The 21,208-nt window shown below is 50.3% G+C and overlaps 1 long non-coding RNA gene across 2 annotated transcripts in view; it reads right to left on the bottom strand.

The window, feature by feature from the left end:
- LOC121044131 (uncharacterized) overlaps positions 1-21,208 on the bottom strand; it is a 73,636-nt gene that overhangs the window by 11,828 nt on the left and 40,600 nt on the right. Inside the window, exon 5 of one of the 2 annotated variants that reach the window (XR_005797149.1) lies at positions 5,840-6,227. This is a non-coding gene — a long non-coding RNA (uncharacterized LOC121044131). Of the gene's footprint in view, positions 1-5,839; positions 6,228-20,561; positions 20,711-21,208 lie in introns of those variants that run through there. The other variant, XR_005797150.1, reaches the window with a different exon arrangement.

Below are 21,208 nucleotides of genomic sequence, written 5' to 3'. Positions count from 1 at the left end.
TTGCCTAATCCTAAACTATGAAGAGAGAAATGCAAAAACTGAGATTCTCTGAGGATGTATTATGATTCTTCCCTGTTTTGTTTTGTTTTGTTTTGTTTAGTCGTAACTTACGTCCGTGGCCCTGCGCGGTCAGTACTTGAGAACTTACTGAGTATGTCTCCACGTTCTAGATACCGGGATTTAGACATGAATATCAGCGGGTCCCTACCTGGAGAAGCTTGTATCTGCTGTAGACCAGAGCCTGGTAGAGCAAAGAAGCTCTACGTATGTTTAGGCCTTCCACTTTCTGAGAAGAGATTTTTCCCTAAGTACAGACCAGTGGCAATGGACTCAAAATGTGCCAGTTTTGAAGATTAGAGGCAGACTTACAGCCCAGCGTCTGTTTCTCAGCTGTCTTATCAGTTTAAACTTAGAGCAGCCCCACAGCCCGAAAGCGTGGCCTTGTCAATATTACCGTAAGATTTTATCGCTTAGTGAACCGTCCCAGCAGAAAAGAAATGGCGAATTAAGACATCAGCTCAGCTGCCCAACCCAGTGCTCATTTTCTCACCACTGATGCCGCCTACAGTAAAGAAATCCAGAGCCACTGTGAACCCGACCCAGTGTGAGCCATGCCCGGCGAGGAGCGTCTGAGATCACGGGTCAGGTTAGTGTAACTAGCAGGGGACCTGGGCCCTCCTAGGGGAGCAACAAGCCCATAGGATGGCACTGAGAGAGGAGGCTGCACTCCCAACCGAAGAAGACATTAGGGACGTTTCCTAGGTGCAGGGGTCATCAGCCTGCATTTCAAAGGATGGCTAGAATTCTGACATCTGAAAATGGGCCAGAGGGTGACCTTTATTACTCAACGCGTAGACCATGGAGCAGCAGCACGGGCACCCCCTGCACGTGGGCTAAGAAATGCAGAATCTCAGGGTGCCTGGCTGGCTCAGTCAGTTAAGCATCCGACTTCGGCTCAGGTCATGATCTCACACATCGTGAGTTCGAGCCTCACGTCCAGCTCTGTGCTGACAGAGCCTGGATCCTGCTTCACATTGTGTCTCCCTCTCTCTCTTCCCCTCCCCACTCATGCTCCGTCTCTCTCTCTCTCTCTCAAAAATAAATAAACATTAAAAAAATATTAAAGAAATGCAGAATTTCTGGGGCACCTGGGTGGCTCAGTCAGTTGACCATCTGACTCTTGATTTTGCCTCAAGTCGGGCTCCGTGCTGAGCATGGAGGCTGCTTAGGATTCTCTGTCTCCTCTCTCTCTCTCTCTCTCTTTCTCGCCCCCTCTCCCCCTCTGGCACTCTCTCTCTAAAAAAAAAAAAAAAAAATGCAGAATCTCAGGCACCATCTCAGACCCAGAGAGAGTCAGAATTTGCAATTTAGTGACATCCCCAGGTAATTAATTTATACATCGAAGTTTGAGAAGCACTACTCTAGCTGGACCACATGGAGCTTTATTTCGCAGAACATAATCTCTGGACAGTTACAGAGCGGGGAAGAGACATCTCTGTGGTAGGATCAGAAAGCCTTTGGGGCACCTGGGTGGCTCAGTCGGTTAAGTGTCCGACTTCGGCTCAGGACATGATCTCACGGTCCGTGAGTTCGAGCCCCACATCGGGCTCTGTGCTAACAGCTCAGAGCCTGGAGCCTCCTTCAGATTCTGTGCCTCCCTCTCTCTCTGACCCTCCCCCGTTCATGCTCTGTCTCTGTCTCAAAAATAAATAAACATTAAAAAAAAAAAAAAGAAAAGAAAGCCTTCACCCTTCCAGTCATCGCTGTGAGACCTCAGGAAAAGTGGTTTTCTCCTTCTGAGTCTTGGTGTCTGCATCTGTGAAATTGAACCATAAGCCCCGTTTGCCTACTTCACATGTCCGCTTCGAGGGGCGGCAAGATAACGAATGTGAAAGTGGACTACCCTTTTTTGCTGACAACCACCTGATGCTTTTCTCTTTCAAAGTGCTCTTGTTGAAAATGAGACCCCGAGATGTGACCACAGCCCCCCAACATTGGCTCTGGCGGGCGACGGCCAGTGGAGACAGTCAGCAAAGCTTCAGGGGGATGCTTCCCTCCCAGAGACAAACTGCCGGCGGGATGGGCACAGACACAACAGAGCCCAGAAAAAACTACACAGGAGCCTGAGAACCAGTCCATCTGAGAATACCCAGATGTCTAGGGGGGATGCAGAGTCTAAGAAAGCGCCAGGCCTGCCCTCAAGCTGCCTACAGACTTGCAGGGATTTGAACCTTTCCATAGGAGACCTTCAAAGGATGTTCTGATGTACAAACCCAGCTTGCAGGGTCTCTTCTTGGGGTAGACAGAAGCACGCAGAGGTGACGTACGCAGGCTTGGGAAAGACACAGAGAAACGTGGTTTAAACCCCAGCCCTGTCTCTCGGTAACTGGGATCCCGGGAAAAATCACATCACCTCCCGTGAGACTTGGCGTCCTCACGCGGCAAATGGAGACGCTGGTAACACTGCCCCGAGGGCTGTTGTGAAGAACGATCAGGCCGGAAGTAAACATGCCAAACAGGTGTATCCTCCCCTTCACTGTCACAGCCCTCATTTTATTTTCTCCATAGGACTTAAAACCACTCGTTTTATTTGTGCATTCTCTGCCTCTCTCACTAAAATTTCAAATCCCTGAAAGCGGAAACTGAATGTCTTGTTCACCGTGGTATTTTCAGCACCTAGAACAGTGACTCGCACAAAGGAAGTGTTTAATAAGAGCCCGTTGAATGAACAAATATTAACACTCCTTCTGCCCAGATATAGATCTTTCTGGAGCTAATTTAGATGTTCATGTCTGCAATTAGAGTTACAAGTCCCAGTGCTGTGTCCTGGTAGTCACGTCTTACACTCCGAACCAGGGTTGGTCTTGTGACTAGCAGCATATTGCAGAAGGGATGATACATCACTTCCAAGATTAGGTTACAATAGACTGCAGGTTCCACTTTTTCTCTGTCACTCTCTTGCTTCTGGATCACTTGCTATGGGGGGAAGTCATGTCAGGAACAGGAGACGTGAGACACTCTCGTGGTGAGGACTGGAGTCTCCTGCCAACACCCACATAAGTGAGCTTGGAGTGGGTTCGTGGACCCATCCCAGCCTTCAGACACTGCAGCCCCAGCTTGACCGCAACGTCGTGTGAGACCCTGAGCAGGAACCCGGCAAAGCCACAGCCAGCCCCTGGCACTCGGAAACTGTAAGAGATAATAAATGGTTGTTGTTCTAAACTACTAAGTTTGGGGGTAATTTGTTACACAGTAATACATAACTAACACATCCCTACTGAATGGCCTCCAGATCCATGGCTAGAGGAAAGAGATGACTGCATCCCTCCCCACCCCCAGGAGCAGGTAAAGCAGAAGCAGGCCAAGATGCTGAGTTATAGGCAAACATGCCTTTAGGAGGATTTCCGTCTTTCCTTTGAAAAAAAGAACGGCTTCCGTGAGTCTGGCATTGCCCTCAAGCACTTTGTCAAGCTCATTTCCTGCTACAAAAGTGAATTTGGCTGCAGCAACCAGGTAGTAGACCATATTGTCCACATGGTATCCAAGGAGTAAAAGCTCCCTGGACCACCAGCCTCCATGAGAGCATGAGAGCAACAGAGAGGTCCTCAGCTGCTGGGGAGTCCTTGCCTCCATGCCTCCTCCAGCACTCTGAGAATCTCCCCATGTTGACAGTTTCCATCCCAGATGCCCTGGGATGTTCCATCAATAAAGTACATCAAACCCAATGAAAGAGAAGGAAGGAAAGAAAGAAAGAAAGAAAGAAAGAAAGAAAGAAAGAAAGAAGAAAGGTGAGAGGGAGGGAAGGAAGGAAGGAAGGAAGGAAGGAAGGAAGAGACAGAGGAAGGAAGAGAGGGAGGAAGGGAGGGAGGGACGGAGGGACGGATGAAGAAAGAAAGGAGGAGAAAGAGGAAAGAAAACAGCATCTGCAGACTCCACATTTGACATGGAAGGTCATACTGGGCCATAGGGGTTCCCTCTGGGCAGAGATCGCACAGGCCCAGTGGATGTTGGAAAGGGGTCATCCCTCACTGATCCTTAATACTTTTTGTCATCTGGCATTCTGCTTTTAACACTCTACCAAACACAGCTGAGACCTTATTACAACAGTGAAACAAAAGTTTCCCAAAGCCTTTGGGGAAAACACACACACACACACACACACACACACACACACACACAATACACACCACCACCCATTGAGAAAATTTGGTGGATAAAGAAAGGCATATTTATCCTGACACTGTGAGAAGTGCTTCCTTCTTACCTTCCCATCTACCTCTTTGTACCCACCAGAACCCAGGACTTTAGAGCCCCTGGTAGAAATCTCAGTTCCTCAAAGTTATCATTGAGCACAGACTCTCCAAGTCCTATCTCCAGCCTACTTACGCATCTATTTGTACGTGCCCACTACTTCTCTCATTCTTCAACACTGGGAACAGCTAATCCATAAGGCAGGACTTGCATCCACAGGCTGTAGCTTACGGATAGATATCATCCGTCCTTGGAAACCGTATCTTCTTACCGTGCTCTTGAGGGCTGCCTCCTTATGGTAACACAGGGTGGGCCGTATCCGCCCACAGCCCCTACTTCAGCCATCTCCCTTCTGTAGACACAAGCCCTCACCTATGTCCTAGGCTTCTCTTCCACCTTTCAGCAAATAGAAAGGCCAAAGAATGATTGATGCTCCTGATCACAAAGCCGATGGCCAAAACAGTGCTGGAATTATTTCCAGGCTGTCTCATTGCTCATCACATAGTTGCTGGCATCTCCCAATAATATCTGTATTGTATGCTCTGTCCCATGACTGTGCAACCATAGGACCGGGACCTCAGAGGCTGTCTAGTCTAGCCACCCACTCAGTGCTGGAACCCCACCCCCCCACAAAGGCTTCTTGGACTTTCCCAGTGACAAGATGCCAACTGTTTCCCAGGGCCACTGTTCCCATCATAGGATACCTCTAACATTAATCAGCTCCAGCTCATACTGAGCTAAAAGTAGCACCCCACCTAACACATGCACCTGATATCTTTCAATATTGGGTGAGTCTCTGGTCCCACGTGACATATCTTCTCCCTCTGCTCCATGACATTTCATCAAAGATGTGATGAGAGTCATTGTGTTGCAACTACGTCCTTTGTTCCCCAACCCGTCCTGTATGACATCGTCTCGAGGGTTTTCACTACGTTATTCATTTTTAACCTATTCTACCCTGAAAATAGTCCTTGTAATGTGGCAAATCTGGACCTGCACATCATCCTCCGGGCAACATCTTGTCAGTGGGAAATAAGGCTGGACTCACTTCCTCTTAAGTTATCACTGTAATTTTACGCTTCTAACCCAAGTGGACACCAACTTATTTAGAAACTACATCATCCTGTTGGTTCACAAGAATCTCGTGGTACAAATAAAACAAACCTCTCTGGCTCCTTTTCTCATAAACTCTTATTAATCCAGGCACCACTGCCGGGGGGGGGCCCCCCCCAACCTTAAAAAACTCCACGTACGCACCTGGCTAAGGACCATATGCTTGTCGATGTCAAGTTTCACTTCATTGATTCGAGCCCATAACGCCAGTTTCAAGAATTTTTTTTTTCATGAAATATTTCAGACACATGAAAAAAAGTATAGAGAATCTAATATCCACCATCTACTCCCAATCCTGCTTAAGGAAGAAAAGCATTGAGGTCTAATGGAGCTCCCCATGCACCGTTCCCCTCTCTCTTTCCTCAAACAAGCTACCATTTTGAACAAGGTGCTTATCCTCCCAATGCATTTCTTTACGTATTTATCAGGTTGTTTGTGTGTTTTGAAACCTCATATGAATCACTTCAGATCCTACCTGTATCTCTGAGACGTACTTTTCTTCACTCGGAATTGTATTTTTGATATTTAATCATGTTGATACATGTAGCTGCACTTTATTCATGGGGCCAAAGTCTGGAGAAGCAGTCTGGTTTCAAGCTGATGACCATCAAGGCTTGTTTCCAAATTCCTCCGTTACGAAAATACTGTCAAGAGCATTAGTATGCACGTTCCCCTCTGCATGTGTACAAGGGTATCTCCACTTATTTGCCAAAGAGGAGAATGGTTGGCCCACTAACTGTGAGCATCTTCTGATATATAGACACTCCAGCTGGTTTCCCGAAGTGATGGCAGTGTGGGGGAGGTGCCATGGCTCCACAGTCTCACCCAAGGTCAGCAGGCACCAGGCTCGATTATCAGCCAACCTAATGGGCATGAAAACGTTCCTCATTATTGTTTGACTTCTCATTTCCCTGTCATTTGTCTTGAGTCTTTAGCTTGTTAGCTGTCAGTCCCACCTCCCCTATTCATGAGGTACATTAATTGGAATGCTTTCGAACCCAAATAATGAAAGAGTCTACTAGAAGCAGCTTAAACGTTCTAAGAAGCCTGGAGATAAAGTGCTTCTAGATTCGGTCAGTGTAGTGGCACTAGGATCATATGCTTCACTTTTCTCTCCCACCTTCAGCTTTGGTCCTTGTCTGTCTCGTGGCGACAAGGTCGCTGCCCCACTGAGTTCATACCACTGCATCCGAAGGCAGGTGGGCAATTCCTCTTCCTCCGGCTCTTTTTGTCAGTGAGGGACACCCTTTCCCGAAGCCTCCTGAACAGATGTCCCTGATTTTCCTTCATACCATATTGGTTGGGATTGCTCTACGTACCCATGACTAAAGCGATAACAAGAAGGGAATAGAATTTCCACGGTCAGTTTAGACTAATCAACATTCACCCATGGGGACAGAAAGACTCCCCTGCCCCTAAGCACGTGGGACAATAAACTCCTTCCCCCACCACCACCAAAATTGGAACTCTTCTAACAGTAAAGAAGACTGGGGATAATGGCTGTCCAGTGGCAAGGTAAGTGCCCATCACAATGGAGAAATGAAGTCCTTTAAGGCTGAATTCTAGAAACCGAATTCCACGGTCATCCTGACCCTCCACATCAGCCACAGGGGGTCTCTGCGCACAGGGGGGTTCTGGCTAGGACTCCCATGCTGAGGTGAGGAACCCCCTCACACCCACACAGACACTTTCAAGTGCACTGACTGGAGTCGGAGGGGAAACTGAGGCAGGAGAATCATGACCCTGTACTAGGAATCATGACAGTTTCCCTTGGCCCCTCATTCCTTCCCTTGTTCCTATTTCTTGAGACTCCCCATAAATCAAAAATGCAGGAATGGAAAATTCACTTTAAAAAAAATAAAAAAAGTCTGCCTCCAATCCAGCATTCAGGAGGAAAGGAAAGTCGATGTCATTTGAGGGGTCGAGGGGAGGGGGGAGGGTGATGGGGGGGGAGGAGAGCGTGTCTGAGGCTGCTGGCTGCACAGGTCAGGGAGGAGAGGTAAGTGGGGCCTCTGAGGTGAGTGGACAGAGCAGGGAAGCGGCCCCCCTAGAGCCCTGGCTTATAGCGTCAGCCCTTAGCCTTGTCCTCTCTCCTGAAGCCCTTGGGGACAGTGGATCCTCTGTAAACAGAGTGATAAGGCCCGGAGCCCTCTCGTAACTTGGGAAGGTGAAGTGTGGCGGTCCTATGGTCTAGTCTCCCAGTTGGAAGTGACGGTTGTGAGTTACCCTGGACTTCAGCAGCACCCCCTCATCGGGCCAGTGTCCGCAGGTGCCCCTGGGGACCTGCCAGCTGGGCTAACATGACTGTCTGCCAGCCAGGCCACCCCAGGTGCAATAGAACAGGCACCAAGCCCATGTGACCCAGACAGCGAGACGCCCCCGCGAGGCGGGAAGCTGAGAGCAAGGCCGAGAGGGGGCAGAAACATTTTCAGGGAAAATAAAACAGGACTCAAATTTTTAGAAGTAAGTCAGGTCTCGCAGAATGGGTGTCTTTGGAAGCAGCCCAGGGCTTGTGGCACATGCTTGTGGTGATGGCCCCGCAAAGCTAAGCAGGGTAGGGTGCAAGTTATCCTGGAGTCATCAAAGTGTAAGGTTTAAAAAATACTAGAAATCTCTCTGGTGAGGAAGCTGCTCTTATCAGGGCACATGCACCCCGGCAGTTTCTTTGCTGTGTAACTCATGAAATTTGTACTGCTCTTACTTTTTAAAGCTCCATGAGTCCTTCCGACCTCAATTTTCCCCCTCCTGTCTGTACCTACTGTTATATTTAAGGAATTTCTAGGGGCACCTGGGTGGCTCAGTCAGTTGAGTGACCGACTTTGGCTCAGGTCATGATCACTCACTTCCTGAGTTCGAGCCCTGCGTCGAGCGCTGTGCTGACAGCTCAGAGCCTGGAGCTTGCTTTGGATTCTATGTCTCCCTCTCTCTCTCTCTCTCTCTCTCTCTCTCTCTGCCCCTCCCCCACTTGCGCACATGCTCAGGCACGCGCGCTCTCTCTCTCTCTCTCTCAAAAATAAACATTAAAATATTTTTAAAAGAATTTCCTAACTTTTTCCTGATTTTTTTCTCTTCACTTCATATTCCAAATCACCCCTGGAAACATAAGGGGTTCCAGTTTCCCATCCCAAGCCCCCATCTTATGCCTTTAAGGATATCCCTGCCTCATGCCAGCCCCTGTCTTTTCTTAGGATATAAATTGACAGAAATGTTGATTACTGTAGCCATCCAGCCAATTCTTTCCAAACTACGGCTATTTGCAATTTGCTTATGGTCTTTGAAGATGCGATTTTCTGATCCAGAACCTCAGATTGGTATTAAGCCCATTTTTTTTTTCAGAGCCCTTAAAACTATTAAGCTCGGTGTAGAAATAAAATCACCACTGATACCTCTGTCCTCTGAGACCAGAACCAGAGATCCTTCAAAACCGGCACCAGAGACCAAAAGTTTTCCTGGGTGCTGATTCATTACTCATCAGCCATATCAATGATTAAATATTTACGTGCCAAAGAGTCTGTGATTAAATATTAATTTCCAGCCAGTCTGCTATAAAATATTTAAGGGCTGGTGAGTCTGAAGTGTGCAGCTTTCAGCTCAGAGCAAGAAGGGCCCCGTCAAAGGCCGGATGCTGGATGATGAAGCAGGTGCATGAAGACGAGTTGATGAGAAAGTGTGCTGGCCCCAAGTGCACCTGGACGCCCGGCTACACAGAGCAGAGATTTTGCGCAGCCACGTGGGGTTGCTCTGTTTGCGAGTGATAATTCACCAACACAAACTTACCGTGTGCATTTTCAGAGGTGGCAACACTGAGGCCCAGAGAGGTGGAAGGAATCACCCTGGATTTCAGGGTCAGCAAGGAGCGACGTTAACTAACTTGTTCGCTTTTGAGCAAGAATTGTTTCCATTTCTGCCCCAGAAGGAAAGGACAAAGAGTGTTCGTACTGTCTTTGTATCGATAAGAAATCTTTTGCTCTCGTGTTTCAAATGGTGGGAAGTTAGTACAGGAAATCACTTACAAAGAAGGTAGAAGGACTGGAAGACGAAATAAGAAAGAGGTGCCATTGTTAGAATTAAGGGAATCAGAGGGTAACGCAGAGAGATCAGATGCTACTAGCACCTTACTGGGCCAAAGCCCGTTCCTGATGCTGAGTTACTAGACATGGTGGTTGGTTGGTTCCAGATGCACCAGAAAGGTGCCTTCTCAACTAGAGCTGCAGCTGCGGAGAAGGATGCTGACTCTTGCCAACGAGGGCTGGGACCTCCCTCAAGCAACCCGCCTTGGACAACTGCGGTTCCCTCGAGTCACTCAGGCCTTAGTTTCCTGCATTGTGCTCTGTCTGTGCCTGGCAGGCTTGTCTTTCAACAGAGATTTTCTTGTCTTTGTTCCTCATCGTTTCTTGCGCATTCCTTTTATCTCCCCAGCGAATAAAAGTCATAAAGAGAATAATTCATTTCACATATTTCACAGTTTATAAGGTATTTTTATATCCATTATCTCCATTGATCCCCAAAAGAACCTTGTAGACTGAAAGCCGGGGTAATTATTCCCATGACTGAAGGTTCGAGGCACAGGAAGTTTAAGTGACTTGCTCAAGGGTGCACAGCAGAGTACCTGCCGTATGGTAGATGCCTGAAAATGCCTGTTGAATAAATTAACAACTGAAAAACTGAATGGGCCTTTGTCATCATTCATAAAAACCAGGGATAGAAGAAGTATTAGTCGAGGTTCAACAGCAGAAAGACTTCGTTAGCAGAGAAACAGACGGGGTTGTTGAAGGGAGATGGAAACTGTGGGGAAAACGGTAGTTTCTCCACGTGGCTCCCAGAATCTACAGACAACTGCACTTCAGCCTATTTTAAGATTGGGCGGGAGGAAAATTTTAATTACAGGAACCCATGAACGCGGGCTATCGTCTCTAGAATCCCTGCCTCTTGCCCATCTCCCCCGTGCAGTCGTGACTTCTTCAGGTTTGGGGAGTGTCCGACTCAGCCCAGCTGCTCAGGGGATCCCACCACGTTTCTGATCGTCTATGTCCTATTGTCCTTGTCACCCCCTGTCACCCCCGTTTCCTACACCAAACTGTCCTTTCCTTACCCCGAGTATCCTAGGTGTCTCTCGCCCCCTCCGCAAACCGCCACCCCTCACTGTTGCGAAAACAGACAGAGCCTACTGGCCATATTTCCCCGATCCCTAATCCAGGGTGACATTCCAGGCAAACCACCACATCGCTCCCTTTCTTTCGCTGTTTAGGGCCTGCTTTATGCTGACTCCATTGCACTTGTTCTGAGACAAGGGGGAAGATGTGCAGTCTATTACCCTTATAAACCAGCTCCTTTCTTCCTCTCTCTGCCATTTAAAAGGGCCTTTCTATTTGACTGAACAAGAAAAGGAACTCTAAGAGGGGAATTAACATTGTCCCCATTATATTGTCCAATTAACACTTGTCCCGTCAAAGGCTGAGTAGGAAGCCGGGAGCCTTGGTCAATGAGAACTTTTAATCCCTCAGGTAAATGCAAAGTCGCATTGAACACGATCAAAGGGCAGATCTCAATATATTCTCTCCCCAAGCCCCTTCCCTCCCCCCTCATGCATAGGACTGTATGAGGCTGCTAAGTTCTGGTTTGAATGAGTCTCAACCTCCCTTTGTGGCCATGGTGGGTGAAAGTGTGGGGGATGGTTGATCAGACGTTTAAAAACTCACACTAAGGCTCTTAATTACATTCAACACAAAGACACCAACGCAGACATAGTGAAGTAACGATGACCCAACCATCTTCTTTTTTAAAAACCGATTTCCTCTCCGTAGGTACTAGGCCCGGCACCATTATTAACAAAGTAAATTATGCAAATAATTAATCCTTTAGAAGGATGGAATTTTGGGGTCAGTTTCTTCCTTCTATAGAATGCCGGCGTTCGCTGCGATTTGACCCATGAGAAACGGATGGGGGCTGAGGGCAGGGACCCCTCAACACTTGTTGGTCACTTCCCCATCTCCTGCGATCCTAACACGCCTTTTCTCACGCAGTGGGTGTGTGAAATGACCCTATACGTGAAGATGTCTGAAAAAGTTATTAGTTAAGGATTCCTTTGAGACCCGGGACACTTCAAAAAAGATTCAAATTGGTTTACTAAGATGGAAAATTAATCTAGGAGAAAAGCAAAAGAAGGTACGGCAAATCAAAGCCCGGGGTTGGTTCCTTCCCAGAAGTTCACACCGGTCAGCCCCGCCCGGTTGCTACTGAGGGTCCGCGGGGGCTGATGAGCCCTGTCTGGCTGTAAAATCTGTACTGTCCGGAGAAGATCCACTTAAATACACTTAAAAATAAGGATGCAATATGACCAAACTCAATAGCCTGGAGCAAGCATGTAATATGAGTCCTCTCCGAAGGAGCAGGCCACACTCCTCACCTTCTGGACACACAGTCTGGTAGATGCCGCATGAAACGCTGCAGAATGGTGTCAGGTGAAGAGGCCGTTCCCCGGAGATGTGCCCCGGTCAAGTTCTGTGGAGCAGACTGAACTATAGAGAGGTACCACGCACTCTTTCCGGAGTCTGCCGCAATCGGTGACTGTCGGGGGCCGGGGGGATGGGACGGCTTGGGGTTTAGACGGTTTGGGAACCTCAGTAAACCCATAACAAAATGTCAGCAGTCTGACCACACTGGCAAGGCCGTCCTCTGAAACTCTGACCCAGAGCCACTGCTGACGTGTGATCCAACCGCCGCACATGCAGCCAGGTTATCAAGATGTGAGCTTCCGTGTCAAGCCAGGCTATGGGGAGAACAGAGAAAGTGGCCCTCCGGTACTCCGAATCCACACGCACTCTTCCCCCCGCCGGCATTGACATCCACACACAGCCATCCTTGCTAGTCCTCCCTTTGTAGGATTTTTTACATACGCGACTCCTTTAGCCTCGAATGCTTTCTCCCCACCGGGCTCCCTCGCTCCCTCACTCCCTTCAGGCCTCTGTTCAAATATCACCTTGTTAGGGGTACCTGAGTGGCTCAGTCAGTTGAGCATCTGACTTTGACTCAGGTCACGATCTCGCAGTTCATGAGTTCGAGCCCCACGCCGGGTTCTGTGCTGACAGCTCAGAGCCCGGAGCCTGCTTCGGATTCTGCGTCTCCCTCTCTCTCTGCCCCTCCCCCACTCACGCTCTGTCTCTCTCGTTCTCTCTCTCTCTCTCTCTCTCTCTCAAAAATAAATAAACGTTAAAAATTAAAACAAAAATAAACATTAAGAAGTTTTTTTTTAAATACCAACTTCTTATACGATGCTTTGCCCATCTCGTAAAAAACTAGGACACACACATTCCCATCACTTTCCGCCCCCACCCCACCCCAGCTCTACTTGTTTTCATAGTCGTAGTCCTCAGGGAACATAATCTATATCTACACACTTATTGTCTCTGCATTTGGCTCCTCCCGTTTTGCCAGGGCCTGGAATACTCCGGGTGGTGGTAGGTGGGCACACGGCCCTGGTTGGATGAGTGGAGGAAGGAAAGGCATGGCAGGGTGGGCTCGAGAAGCAGCATAGCAGTTCTCCTGGAAGGGAAGATCAGCCCGAATTAGCGTGGCAGGAGGAGGGCTTCCTGGAGGGGGGGGCGGGGGAAGGGTAAGTGTCAGGCGGGCATTGAGGGTCAGGAAGCACTCTGATCGTAAAAATGATAATTAGGGTGACCATATAATTTATCGCCCAAAATAAGACACTTTGGGAGTGAAAAGAGCGCTATTAATAATTACACCAGGGCAACAGGCGTAAAATAAGACCGTCCCAGGAAAACCAGAATTTACGGTCACCCTGGTGATGATTAACTAGTAAAAGAGACACCCTACTTGCAAGTGGACGTGGCCGGGTTGTATTCTGAGGAGCACCCTGTAGAGGTCTCGAAGGCCATTCCCCTGAGGATAGGAAGGGTCTGTCCTGAAAAGAGTGGACATCCCCATGTTATCGACCGTAAGCAGAGGTGGGCCTCACATGGGACACTGACACAGAATCCGAGTCTTGCGCGCAAAGCAGAGGGGACTGTTTTCCATTGAGTTCAAAGTTGTCCAGGCTTCGCCTTATTTTGAGTCCGGAAGAGCTCCTAGGAAGGCACTGAGACAGTGGCCAGGAGGTACGGAGCTCAGGGGTGTCTCCTTGAATTTGTACTGGGAAATGAGCCGGCTCTTAGCTGCCAGGCTACCTCAATACAAGCTTTTCTGGGTTTATTTCCCTCCTGTTGTCTCACGAACATTTAGTCAAGTATCTTCCTGTGACAGCCTGGCCTCAACTATCTCATGTCTTTGTCCTCAATGGGGGGCGGGGGGAGGAATCAAGGGGAAATAGGTGATTTTTAAGCCAAGAAGTGTCCTCAAAAGGAATTAATAAGATATCTCCTAAATTTTTTTTTTTAAACTTTGTTTATTTTTGAGAGAGGGACAGAGTGCGAGCAGGGGAGGAACAGAGAGAGGGAGACAGAGAATCCGAAACAGGCTCCAGGCTCCAAGCTATCAGCACAGACCCTGACGCGGGGCTCGAACTCGCGAACTGCGAGATCATGACCTGAGCTGAAGTCGGCCGCTTAACCGACTGCGCCACCCAGGCGCCCCGATAAGATATCTCTTAAGACAGTGACTTTCAACCTGTTTTCTTGACGTATGAAAAATTCAATCCAGTATTCTGATTTTAACCGATGCAACTTACTAAAACTAAACTCAGGTTTGCTCAGGAGTTGGAGCCCAAAGTTTTACCTTCTTTTCCTCTCTCTCATCCCCTCCCCGCTGTGGGGCTCTCATGAAGTCAATAAATGATGCAGAATTTGAAGACCCCCGTCCTGCAGAAGCACCCGGCCTATACAGAGCCAAAGCTACCACCGCGGAGGGTCTGCTGGGGCAAACGTGGCTCGGATTTTTTTTTAATTTCATTTTTTAAATTTCATTTTGTTTCTTTTCATATTTGGGGATGACCTTTCCAGGATGTCCTGCAGAGTCTGAAAGCTGATGCAGACATAACATTGCCAGGAAGATTTATTGGCTGATCCGAAGCCAAAGAGCCCAGAGTCTCATAAACAGTGCCCTGCCCGCTGAGTCACCCAATGGTCCACACAGAGACAGCCTCTTGTGTCTTGGCCTTTCTGTCATCCCTGGCCAAGGACCACCTCCTGGATCTCTCTTCAGTCAAGCCACAAAGATCAGTGTTGACTCCATCCTGAGGGGTGACCCCAGCTCCCCATAGCCAGCAGGCACTGGAACCCCGGGCTGGGAACTGGGGTGAGGCCAGAGAGGCACGTAGGGCACAAATTCAAGGAGACGTCACTCTCAGGAGAGCTAGTAACTAAGTGTGCCCCAGCTGCCTCACTTGTTTGGTCCCAGTCCCGAGAGTGGGCTCCAAAATTCCAGATCGTTCAGAGAGAAGCACCTAGAATTTTTTTTCCATAATGTTGAAACCTTTTCACCGAATCATACTGGTGAGCTACCATGTTAAAGACCCTTCCCCATGAAGGGTGAGCCAGGGAAGCAACGAAGGAGAAATGGAACATCCACCCTCCTGTACTTGTACTCAGAAGGTCCCGTGTGCAGACACGCGGACTTAATAGTGGCCAGCCACGTGCACACAGCAGGCCAGGCAACGTGGCCGCTGCCGTGCCTGCTCACGTTTTCTCCCTTTCGCTGGGTCTCCAGATGCCATCTAGGAAAGGCCACGTCGAAGTCGACACTCAATTTTCTGACCCATCTGTTTCAAAAGAATTACGATTTTCCCAAAGCGGTAAAGAAAGAAATCAGCGTGAAAAATGGTCTGAGAGAAGACAGAACATAATTTGGGAAGTCAGGTCACCATCTATGCCTTTAGGGATGCACGCTGGTCTCACATGGGCCTTGTCGCCCCAGCAAAATCAGCAGGAACAGCAGCAGCAGAAGAAGGGCGGCCGGATGTAGGAGCCCCAACAGTGCTCGGGGGCTTATCTCCTTTCACCTCGCACAGGTCCAGGTGTGACAGCCCCAGGCTACTCTGAATCCCAGCCCACCCCTCCCTAGGGGTGTGTCAAATCACTTAACCTCTCTGTGACTCAGTTTCCCCATTTGTAAAATGGAAACGTACTAGCTCCGAATTCATTAGGGTGGTAGGAGGGTAAGCAGAAAACACACACAGACAGACAGACCGTTCCTAACCATACAGAGCATGGTTAAATAGGTGTGGGCCACAACCTTATGAGTGGTGGCTATTATCTTTATCATCGCCCTTTTACATCTGAGGCCGTGGGGGCTCTGTGTCACCCCCCTGGGTTAGATTGAGGTCTGTCTGATGTGGCCCATTTTACAGGCGGGAGGACCGATCCACAGGATCCCTCCACAGACACACTGCGGGCCCTTGGTCCTCTGAGCCCTCTCGGCCAGGCCATGTCTGTCCAGCCACCCCCTCGCAGCGGCCCTGCACTACGCCAGCCTCTGAGCGCCCGGCCCTCCCCGTTCCCCAGCACAATCATCCTGGGGCCGGGGATGGTCAGCTCTATGTCGCAGAGGAGAAAACTGAGGACAAGCCAAGTAAGGACCCCCAGCCTCACCGTCAGTGACAGGCCTCACTGGACTGGTGCTCGGATCCCCTGGCCCCACGGCCCAGCACCCCCGCCCCCCATCCCTGAGGCCATTCCTCTTGGGCGAACATCCCTTTTCAGCTCAGGCAGCGGTCCTCACATGCAGGGGTGCCGAGAACCCCCACTTCCTCCTGCGGCCTCAAAAACACTCTCTGAGAACAACGAATCTAATCCCGTCTTCTCCTTGTATTGATAAGGAACCGGAGGCCCTGCGAGGGAAAGGACGGACCAAGGCGGCACAGGGAGTTGGGGGAAGGATCAGCCTAGCCGGTTCCGGTGTCTCCAGGCCCCAGCTCGTCACCCTCAGAGTGAGGGACACTGTCTCCCTTCCCTCTCTCCCAGGCCCCTCCCACCCAGAATTTCTTCCCCATCACTCTATCTACCCCCACTCCAGAAACCAGATCGCCTTCAGGAGAAGGCCTTCTTCTCTAGGGAATTTGGGCATTTAATCCGACCACTTTTATCCGCTCACCTGAGTATCAGCTGTGTGACTGATGATGACTTAAGCAGCTGACTTGAGCAGGTGACTTAACGGCACTGAGCCTCCAATTCCTCTCCTCTATAACAAGGCGTTAGTGCCCCCCACACCCTACTTTGTCTTGAGAATTAGATGCAGAAAGTGTAAGTTACAACACGGAATAATTATCTGCCATCCCGGATGCACCAAATGTCATTGCCGCCGCGAGTTCTGGGGACCCATCCAGGAGCAAAACAAGCAGAAGCCGCGACATCGCGACGTTTTTGTTCTGATGCTGAGGACGTTGTCAATTATGGAGATAGTTTTTCAACATTTTTACATAAGGTAAGGGGAGGGGAGATCCTGGAGACGGAGGGTCAGGAAGGGCTCCTGAGGAGGCGACGCTCGGCAGAGACCTGAACGAAGTAGGTCTGTGAAGACAGAGAGAGAAGGGTCCCCCCAACACAAGCGCGCTGAGGCCAGTGGCCCGGGACCCACCAACCCTGCCTGCGCACCGTTCTGAGCAGAGGCTCAGACAAAGACCTGTGGGCACGACCAGGACAGAATGCCTTTCTGGAGGGTTTGCTTTTCGTGTTCCCGCCTGCAGGTGCCCGGAGTCTCCTCTCAGGTGTCCCCGGGACCTCGGGAGCCAGCACACGGTCTGCCCAGCGCAGGGTTCTGGAGACCAGCGAGACGTTGCTGCCCGCTCCGAGCGGGCGGAAGCCGGTTAACCGACAGAGAGGCGCGCTGAGCTTGGAGGTCCGAGGCACGGACACCGGCCGGGAAGAGACCCCCGGCTCCTGAAAGGGGTCTGCGTCCGGTGAGTGGTTTGCCTCGATCTCACCCTTAAAGTCTTCGCCCCGAGCAGCACACTGTGCACAAAGCCCAGGGGCCCAGCCTGGCCTTTCTGCTTCATTGCAGGGTTTCATTTTCCCTGTTTGCCCCCGCCTGGCAGCGTGGTCTCCTGAGGTGATGGCAAGGTAATGGTGGGGAGCGTGTGTGCGCGTGTGTGTGCACGCACGTGTGCAGACATGGGCGTGCATGCACATGCTTGTGCATGTGTGCCAACACTCCCCACACTCCCCACTCCTCATCGTTCCTCTTCTCCCACGGCTTTCTGTATCTTTTGAATATCGTCATCGCTGGTACGTATGACGCAAAGATAGGTCAGTCCCTGTGATTAACGAGAAAGCGGAAAAGAAAACAGATCACAGAGGAGCAAAACACATAGCGAGTGTAACACACGGCTACCCTTTGGTGGCCATTATTTCAACTCTCCCCATTATTATTCCAGGGCCCCCTCTGCTGCTGCTAGGTATGTTGAGTACTGCTATGCGTTTTAAATGGGGGAGAGATGTGGGCTAATGGGTATTCTGGAAGGTTCTTGGGGGAGAGGTAGGGCTGGTGCCGTAGAGTGCGGAGCCTTCGCCCTGCCTCTGGAAACCCTTGGTCCAAATAGAAAGTGTGCACGCCCCCGCCCCCCGACTTCACGAGGCGTCCACCCAAGTGGGCACATCGCTACTGTCCTCTTTTTTCCAGAAAGCAATCCCTTTCTTTCCATCGCATGTTATAGTCTTGGGCGAATAATAATAATTCAATCCACTGGCATTCATTCAGAAGGCAATGGTGTCTATTGCTTGATCGTAATTTAATTAATTCAGTGTCCTGTAGTGGGTGTGTTTTTTTTAAATAAACTTTTCTGAACCTTGGGAGGGACAGTAAAGCCTTGGACACAGATCCTCACCCCTGAAAGCTTGGAGAGATCACGGAGCACTTCCTGCGGGAGATGGTTTTCAGGAAGGGCATCGGAGGAAGAAGACAATATGAACGGAGGAAAAATACATCCCAGGAGGAAGAAAGCTCAGGAAGAAATGCTACGAGTCTGGAACACATGAAAGATTTTTCAGAGAGCCGTGCCTAGACCGATTGGCTGGAGAACAAGAAGTGTGATAAGCTGCTGGGGTTAACATATGTGAAGTCTTCTTTCATAAAGCGCATTAATCTTGCAAATGTTAGGTGCTATTTTAAGGCTGGGAAGGCCAGCAGGGGCCTAGTGAGAAGCTTCGAATGCCCCGCCCAGAAGCAGGAGGCTGGTAGGGTCACTCGGTGGCTCGGTGGCTCGGGAGGGGCTTTCCGGAATCCAGGTGGTGGGGTAGGCGAGGGGGAGGAAAGGCCGATATGCACGTGCCGACAGCGAGAGCTGACGAAGTCCTGACCCGAGGCAGGAAAGAGGACTCGGAGGGGCAAGAAAGGAGATGCGGGCCATGGCGAAACACAGCATCGAGCAGAGATGGTGTCGTGCCAACCGTGAGAATATGGAGACGCCAGATGCTTCCTTGCCACGTCCGTGCAGTGCTACTCACGGGACCGTGGGCAGAGGCTCGGAGCCTCAGCCCCTCGGCAGGTGCACAGCTCTGTGCATTCTGTGGTCCCATCGGTCAGCCTCCCGCCTCTGAAGGCTCCCAAGCCTCTGTGACATGCCTCATATCAATACCAAAAGCAGAGTCTCTCTCACTGGCAAATCGTGACAAGATTGAATGAAAAGGCAGGAGAATCTATTAGTCACTTATAGTCAGCACTTACTCCCGTTGGATCGAGCAGGGAAAAGAAAGTGAGAAGAGATACGACAGAAACAGAAACGGGCTGTGCAGTTGTGAGATTGGGTTTCAAGACAGCTTACAGACTGCGTGAGGGACAAGTGTTTTTCTCTCCGTGACTGGCTGACGCCACGTCCTGGCGCGATGCAGGCTTTTCCAGATACCGCTATCCAGGCACAGAGCAGCCAGCCGAGGTCCCGCGGGCTCCTCGTGAGCACCGAGCGAATCGGCGTTCCTGTTGCAGAACCCTGAGCAAGTCTCCGAGTTTGCCAGGGAAGATTTCTCCCTTGTCAGCCGAGTTTACAAAGAGAAGGGGTAGCCCCTCCACCTGGGAAAAACGTGCGTGGCGCCCGCTAGAAGTCAAAGGACAACCAAGGTTGCTGACGTGGATGGACAAGGGATGACCTCGAGGGTAAACAACCAGAAGCTGGGTAGGTGGGGACCCCAGGTCCGCGACCCACTTGCAGCGTGATCCCAGGCAGGTCACACAAAATTGTGGACCCTCAGTTTCCTCATCTGCAAAACGGGCCTAAAAGGGCCTATGCTGCTGCAGGGCTATTTGGAGGCTTAAAGGAGATCATGGATACAAGAGTGCTTTGAGATTCAAAAATGTTGTTCCTACAAGAGACAATTACTTTGATGCCAATTTGCTCCCTAGGACATTAGCTTTATAGCAAGGAACAGCCCCACACCATCCACCCCCCGCTCCAGCCCCTACCCGCCCCCCCCCCCCCACTAAGCTGCCCTCAAGCCCTCACAGGTCAAGGGAGAGCTGGGTTGAGATTCCATTCAACATTCAGCCCTGCCACCACATTGCCTCTCAGCCATCCAGGCATTCTCTGCACATGTGATCTTGAGTAAGTCACTTCACCTCTCTGAGCATCACCTTCCTCGCCTATCCAAAGGGGACCGCGCTGGGAGCCTGTGGCTAAGGCCTTTCCAATGATGCGCACATGCTCAGCCCATCTCACCTGCTAAAATGGAACCCCTGCCCCAGCCTCCCCTGTACCCTGTGTGAACTCAGGCAGGCTGTGTGACCGCTGTGAGCCTCAGTTTCATCTTCCATAAACAGATATTGAAAGTACTTCATGCTGGGGGCCGTATGAGAAACGAATAACTTGATTAAAATAAAGTGCCCACCGCCATTTTGGCTCCTGGTAGATGGTTAACAAGGAGTGACCCCCCCTTTCTCGTTTCTGTCCCCTACTCTGCCCCCAGGGCGGCTTAAATCCTTAAATTGCTGCCCCAAATCTTTGGTAAATTATAAGTCCACCTGACAAACTTCTTCAGTCTCCTTTATCCATTGTTTAATCCTGCCCTGATTGGTGAGACGCTATATCACTATAGTACCTCTGCTCTCCTGCTCCTGGAAAGAAGACAGAATCACCCAACTGGTAAGTGCCTTGACGGGACCTTTTTAGTGTCTCCATCTTGGGGATAGGGTCCAACAAGTCAGCTCTGACCCATACGCCCCCGAGCTTAGGAGGCCAGAAAAAAATATAACCGCATTCCTGAACACCTAAATAATGACAGGATACATGGAAATCCAGTTTATCACCTACTTACAGCTTAGAAAGTGGATTCCCATCAGCCCTCTCATGAGTAACAACAGTCTGAAAGGTTATGCGACTTCCCCGACGTAACGTTTGCTGAGGATCCACTATGTGCCAATCGTCGTGCTGAGCACCTGGGATGCGGTGGGGAGAAGACCAGCGGTCACTCTGTAAGACAGAGCATGACAGGTCCCAGAGAAGAGAAGGCCAGATAGACGGGGCCTAATCTCACCTTGGGGGGCCGAAGGCACGTGAAGGGTGAAGGTGGAGAAGGGGAGATAGCCGGCTGAATTCAGAACCTGGGCTCACCCAGTTTGAGAGGCCACCGGCAGGGAGGCCAGGGGTCCCCTGGGGACCAACCAAGACGGCTTGCCAGGTGTTCGTCGTGTGTGCAGTTCTCTGGGAGGAGCCTCAACAGCTTCCTGAATCACCCCAAAGAACCCGCTCCATGTACTGTCTTTCCCTCCCCCCAAGGTCAAGGACAACTGTAGTTCCGATATTTGCACACATTTCCCTGCTGGAAAACTGCCCTGCACCGTCCTCGGGTGGGTGGACAGGCCGCTGTGGCCTCTCCCTCATGGTGGGAGCCTCCTGACTGCTCTCAGAGCTTCCTTTCGCCCGCCCATCCACACGCAAAACAAACCCTGCTCCCAGCAGCTGTGCGCA

This window comes from Herpailurus yagouaroundi, unplaced genomic scaffold (assembly GCF_014898765.1).
Source record: "Herpailurus yagouaroundi ecotype Mexico unplaced genomic scaffold, PumYag 188, whole genome shotgun sequence".
NCBI lineage: Eukaryota > Metazoa > Chordata > Mammalia > Carnivora > Felidae > Herpailurus > Herpailurus yagouaroundi.
This window is presented reverse-complemented; position numbering and strand designations above follow the sequence as displayed.